This window comes from Palaemon carinicauda, chromosome 11 (assembly GCF_036898095.1).
Source record: "Palaemon carinicauda isolate YSFRI2023 chromosome 11, ASM3689809v2, whole genome shotgun sequence".
NCBI lineage: Eukaryota > Metazoa > Arthropoda > Malacostraca > Decapoda > Palaemonidae > Palaemon > Palaemon carinicauda.
Window position 1 is genome coordinate 26210902 of NC_090735.1, and position 7500 is coordinate 26218401.

Sequence of the window (7500 nt, forward strand, 5' to 3'; positions counted from 1 at the left end):
TCTTTCTTTATGTTCGTGTCCTACAGTCCACATCAAAAGGTCATAAGCCAAAGATTCTGTCTCGTAAGTCTTATTTTGCAAGTCATCAGATAGCATCTCTGCAACTTTTAATGTCGATCCAAGCGAACTCTCTGTAGTCAAATGAAAATGTCTTCTATGCAACTCATCCAATGAGACAGAAAACCTTGAAATGGCGGTTTTTAAGCTAGTGACATCATTCTCTGTAAGAAAAATTGCTTGCATATTCACTTTTACAACTACGTTGCTCGATGTAATAAAAATGTCTTCTTGTCCTTCAACTATAGTGCCATATTTAAAATCTATACTTTTAGTTTTAGAGCTCATCCCACACGAGAAAAATGTCTGAGCGAACAATATCACTCCCAACAACAAAAAATTCATCTTGGAAACCTGTAACGAGAAAAATATATGTAATTACTCCTGCATTAAGAAGAAAACTTTTAATCACACAAATAAAAAATTTTTCCCTCACTTCTTTCCCTCTTTTTTTTTTTTTTTTAATTTCTTATGTGAGCCAATGGTACTATTCTCTCATCCGTGGGTTGGGATAGGTTTTGAACTCTAAACCTATTGGCCGTTAATGTTTCCAAAATGTTAAATGGGCCTTCAAACTTGGGTGTTAGTTTATAATTGAGTCCTTTACGCACATTTATCTGTATATACACGTTATCACCAACGGTAAATGTTTTAGTTGGCTTCGCTATTTTATCATGATTCCTTTTCGTTATGATTTGTGATTCTTCTAAATTCTTTCGAAGGATATCATATCGACTTTTGCTTGCATTTATACATTCTTTTAAAGGATTTGATAGATTAGTTGTAGGCGTTAATACATGGAAAGGCGTTCTAACTGGGGTACCATACAATGCTTCATGCAGTGACATTTTAATTGATGTATGATATGAATGATTCAGAGTACTCGGTGCCGCCGGTATTGCAATATCCCAGTTGGGGTCTGATCCCCCTAGTGTTACTCTTAATATATTTAAAACTTTTCTATTTGCTCTTTCCACTAGCCCATTCGACTCTGGGTGATATATCATGGTATTTATTTTCTTTATGCTATGGAATTCACATAATGAGGTAAGAAAGTGATTATTAAATTCACCACCCGAGTCTGAGATTATCATGTGTGGAATTCCATGTTTACAAATGTAACACTCGTAAAACTTCCTAGCGCATTCAATCGCAGTTTTAGTTTTAAGCGCTATTAGTTCTGTATATTGAGTTAAAGCATCTATAATTACTAAGAGGTGCTTATTTCCTCTGTCTGACTCGTAAAATCCTGTTAACAAATCTAAATGTATTCTTTCAAAGGGTTGATTGGGCACGGGATAAGCCCCTAGGCTGACAGGTGTTTTCGTATGCCCTTTGTTTTCCTGACATATGTGACAATTAGCTATGTGTCTTTTTATATCTGTAAGCATCGTATGCCAATAAAACAATGATTTGGCTTTCTGTGACATTAATGAGAACCCCGGGTGTCCATGTAATGGATTTGAATGCAACCAATTCAGGACAGTGGAAATAAGTGAGATTGGTACTACTACCTGGTCGTTAGTTACATGTGGTGTATTGCGGGTTTTCCTTGTCACAGTCCTACACAGAATATTATCTTTGATTATATATTTCTGCTGCTTATACTTTATATATCCCTTTTCCTTATGATTGCCTTTCAAAGCATTTATAATTGTTTCTATTTTCTGATCTTTTCTTTGCTCAGTCTGTAATAATTCAGCGCTCCAGCCTAAATCTTCTTGTTCAGATATCGTTTTAACAATAAGCATGGATGTTGATATATCTATTAATTCAGCTAAAGGCTCCGTACAAGATGACACGGTGTTGCGTGATAATGCATCCGCAATGATATTTGCTTTCCCAGGTAAATACCCGATTCTTGGGCCAAAATCTTGAATGATCAAATGCCACCGAGTTCGTTTAGGGCTCTGGTTGAAACCTTTAAAGAACTCGGTTAGTGGTTTATGGTCAGTAAGAACCTTAACGGGATAACCGTAAATTATGAACTTAAAATGCGCTAGTGAATTAACAATAGCTAGCCCTTCCTTGTCTATTACTGCATACTTACTTTCGGAAGTTCTCAATTTTCGAGAATAAAAAGCTATCGGGAAAAATTGTTTATCATATTGCTGAAGCAATACCCCTCCTACTCCCAAGTCTGAGGCGTCTGTTGCAATGAAGAATTCCTTACCGAAGTCAGGAAATTTTAAGATAGGAGAACTACACAGTTCATCTTTCAAGGTATTAAACGCCTGTTGATGATGCTCAGACCATATGAAATCTACGCCCTTCTTCGTAAGATCAGTTAAAGGATTTGCTATTATTGAATAGTTGCGTATAAAACACCTGTAATATCCACTACAACCCAGAAATTGCTGTATTCCCTTGACATTAGTGGGTATGGGAAAATTACGTATAGCCGACACCTTATCATGGACTACTTTAAGACCTTGGCTTGACACCATGAAACCCAAATATATTAGTTCTGTTTTGAAAAATTCACACTTACTAATCTTTACCCTTAAGATATGTTGTCTTAATCACTGTAGTACTAATTCTAACTTACGTAGATGTTCTTCTAAGGGTTTGGAAAAGATTACAAGATCATCCATATAGGCATGCAATATATCCCCTAACAAGTCTCCAAACACTATGTTAATCATTCTTGTAAATGTTATAGGAGCACAACGTAAACCAAAAGACATCCGTAAAAACTCATAATGTCCCCTGGCTGTGCTGAAGGCTGTGTATGGGATACTATCTTCTTCTAATGATATCTGGTGAAAGCCTTTAAGTAAGTCCAAACTGGTAAAATATTTATTCTGACCTAACAAAGACAAAATATCGTCAGTACATGGCACTGGGAATCGATCAGGGATTGTCTCCTCGTTTAGACGACGGAAGTCGACGCAGATACGCTATGTTCGATCTTTTTTCGGTACAACTATTAATGGAAAATTATAAGGGCTGTTTGATTTCCTAATGACTCCTTCTTCTAGCATTTTACCTACTTCATCATTTATTTCATTCTGAAATTTCATAGGGAGTCTGTACGAGGGTACATAGATAATTTTCTGCTTGTCCTTTAACCTTATTTGATGCTCGATCACATCTGTTTTTCCTAAGGATCCATCCGTAGTGGAAAAAACATCATGATATTTAGTTAAAGGTCCAAAAATTTTCTGCTGAATATCTTCGTCTTGAATGTCTTTATTGATTTTATTTTTAATAGATTGCAAAAGGGATTCATCCGCAACTGATTGAGAGTGATTGATTTCAGCAACGGTAAGAATACGATGTTTATAAACTTCTACATCCAACATATGTTGATTTTTGTGAATTACTAAAGTGTTATTTAAATGATTACAGACTTCAATATTACATTGTTGATGTGAGCCTACTGTATAAATAGCTTGTGTGACAGACAATCCGTTAGTTTTCAAAGTGTCGGATAGGATTAATATTTCAGATCCCGGTAATGTTTTCTTTATTTGCACTATTAAATTTGAAGGTACGTTTGGCTCGATAGATTGCGTGCAAGATGATATTACGGGTGAACGAGAATTCTGCTGGGTCGCGTATATTATTTCTTTATTAGTGAGACAAGTTATTGGTTCTTCAACGTACGTTACGGTTACATTTGTCGTCTCCTTTTTATCCAAAACTGATTTTAAGGTATTAGAAGACTTATAGAATTTCCCTTTGATATATACGTCGTGCTTGGCAGGGGCTAAGATAATGTTTTGATTTCCCATAGAAGGGTATCCTATAATTACATCTTGATACATATCAATGTTTTGTACAACAACAAATGTATCGGCAAACGTGCGTTTACCAACTTTGAATTGAACATGAGTTATGCCTATGACATTTAATTCATTATTTCCTATACCCGAGAGTCTAACTCCGGATTTTTCAATCGGAAAGTTCGAAAACAACTAATGATGTGTCCTCAAATCCATGATATTACGTGGACTACCAGAGTCAAAAAATAACGTAAAGGATTTGTGTTCTAAATTTACAGCATATAAGGTTGGTCGTAACTCATTTTGGCTTATTATTGTATGAATTCGTTGCAAATCTACGGGAGCATGCACTGTTTTACTTAATTCGGCCGTGTGTTTCATAGGAAAATCTATTGCCTCACAATTATCTGATAAAACATTAAATTGATTATTCAATACTATTGATGTTGACATGAATGACCTTTACCCAACATCACTCTCTTCCCCACTGGAGTTAACTATGTGGTATTTGCTTTGTTCTGCACATTCTGAAAATTAGTCTGACCTTGCGATGTCTGGTTTGACGACCCAGGCTCAGCGATATTCGAAGAAGTGTTTGTTTGCTTCGGACTCTGAACTGCATTGACATTTGGTTGTTTCTTCTTATTGTTAAAATGAGGATTTTTCTTTTTATTTCCATATGGAACTGACTGTGGAATTGACTGTGTATTTCTGGGATTCTGTTGTGTCTTACGCGAGTAACATTGATTGTATGAATGTGTCGAACTATTATGTATCGAGCAGAATTTAGTTCTGCAGTCCGTGCTTAAGTGACCTTGACGTTTGCAATTATAACACGTCTTTCCCGCTACTTGACTATTATTAACTACGTTCACTGTTTGTGGCTGTTTCATTCTTTGCAAAAACTTGAGTTAACACGGGATCGAGATCTGGACACTTAGCCATGTGTTTTTTTATCTGTTATTATACATCCAATTCCGTACTTGCAGGCGTTAACTTTTTATCAAAACACCGCGCTAAAGCTTCAGGCAACATAAGTGTCATGCAAGTTAAATACATTAATCGTAAAAAGTATTTCAAGGAGATGTTATCTCTAGTAACCCAAGTGGAATTACCTAAAATATCCTGATATTCATTAAGCCTATCAGCTATGAGAGCTGCTCTCTCAATAACATTAAGCCGATTCATAGTGGCTTGTTTAAGTGTATTTCTTAACGTTAATACTACATCCAAGGCTTCTTCACCCCCATAGACCGCGCGTAACCTAACTTTGAAATCATCCCAGGTAACTGCTTCTTGAAATGAAACACCTCTTAAATACGCACTCGCATCCCCTTAGAAAAATCTATAAAACTTTTAGCTTCTTGTAATTGTACAAAAGGGTCTACGATTTGTTTGACATTTAAATGGGCATCGACAGATGAAATCCATGACTCCACATTTTGAGGCAAGAACCCATTAACTCGACCCTGAAAAGGAAGGATTGCAGACCTGGCATTTACAAGCGTCACAATTGGGAGAGGATTAATCTGTCCTACGCCACTAGGTTCATGGGTGGGGTTCACAGGGGGCGTCATGACTGCTGTATTTCTTTTCCTATCTCTTCGACCCCTTGCAATTCTATCAAAATATCTATATGAATACAGACGTCCACTGCGTAAACGCATGATTACCCACTGACAAAGATTATAACAAAATTCCCCAAAACAATGTTACCAATCCCAAGACATTTCTCGAGAATCTCTGAAAGAAAACGGAACACAAAGATATTTCCTGTAAATTTCTGAAAGAAAAAGGAATTAGCACAAAGAGAGAAAAAATTCTAGATGAGAATTCGGAGTTAAACACAGTTTCCTTTAATGAAAGGAAAATAAAAGATTAGCAAACCACTCACCCCAGTAATAATTGACTAACAACTCGTGATAACTACACTTCACTGCCCAAACTGAAATGAATTTGAAAATTGTACTTAGCTTATATATGGTTCTGTGTGATGTCGTCACATCCTCTCTCTCTCTCTTGATGTTTGTTAGCGATGTATCGTCCGAGTTTCCGTTGAATGTAGTGCTTCCTGGATATGTTTTGTAACCGTTGAACGTCAGTCCTTGGGTTTCCTAGGATGTTGATTGAAGATCCAGTTCATCAGTTTGTATGTATAACATTCATCAAATGTTGGAGACTTCGACGGACTATGTTACTTAGTCAAAATTGTAGATTCATTAACGTTGATTTCTTGAAGATCTTTCTCTGGTTTTTACAGCTTTATTTTTGATTTCTTGAAGATCTTCCTCTAATTCTTAGAGTATTATTATTATTAATTTCTTGAAGATCTTTCTCTGGTTCTTAGAGTTTAAGCGCTGCCACCATTTATTAGTGTGCTACTGTTATGAGCACACATTGAGTATGTGTTGTTTGAGATGTTAAGTCTTAAAATAAAGTTCATCTCTGTAACTTTAAAATTGTTTATTCTCTAAAAACAACAGTGTTAAACATCTCCATCACAGGAGTGTAGCTGGTTTGGTCGGATGACCAATTCAGGTGAAGTATAGATATGAACTGCCTAAATTATCGATATCACAGATATCGTATGCTTAGTTGCCTCAGCATTTAAACACAATATGGAAACTTTACATTCTTTCTCGGAAGACACCTGCATCCGGTCACGACACAATCTTTCACACGGTATGCATTGGTGTTGACGTTTCAGAAAAATGTTACATTGCCGAGGGATGCAAAGTACATCCTGTTATAATTTTATATGACTACAGCAAATCTCACGCTAGCATCTTCATCCACAATGACATATTACGTCATGTGTTTTAAACATGTAATAATTAACTATTTCATTTATTACATATATATATATATATATATATATATATATATATATAGTATATATATATATATATATATATATATATATATATATATATATATATATATATATATATATAGTACATATACAGCATATATATACATATATATATATATATATATATATATATATATATATATATATATATATATATATATATATATATATATATACATATATATATATATATATATATATATATATATATATATATATATATATATATATATATATATATATATATATATATATATATATATATAAGTTAGCAATATACTCCCTCACCCTGCTCGTAACCTACTTCAGTTGACTATCGTGTACGGTCTATAATATACTGTTCAAAACAACTGAATGATTTGGATACTTCCCGAAAAGGATTGATGTCTGATATCTTTGTGTGGGAGATGATTCGTATTGGAGTTATGACAGCGATCTTTGATATACGAAAAAACAGACATACTTAACACAGACATGATGATTTGGATCCACGGAACAAAATGTCTATCTAACTTATGGTACTATTTTCACTGTTTTTTATTTCATTACACTTCATTATTTGTTGTTTTTTATAATTCTTGTTAATCATCTGAAAATATTCTTTCTCAGCGAGCATACCACGCTACTTATCAATCCCTCTATCCCAAGTAAGGTAAGATATTTAATTTTTTTTTGTTCTTTATATCAGTAGTTTCCTATTTTCTTTTCTGTTCCTTCGATTATTTTTTATCTTCTCTGATCAGAGATTGCTGTCTTGAGTATGGAACTTCATATTTTCTGCATATTCAAAACTGCTATATCAATTTAACAGAATCTTGCCCTAATGCATCGTTGAGTGAAGGG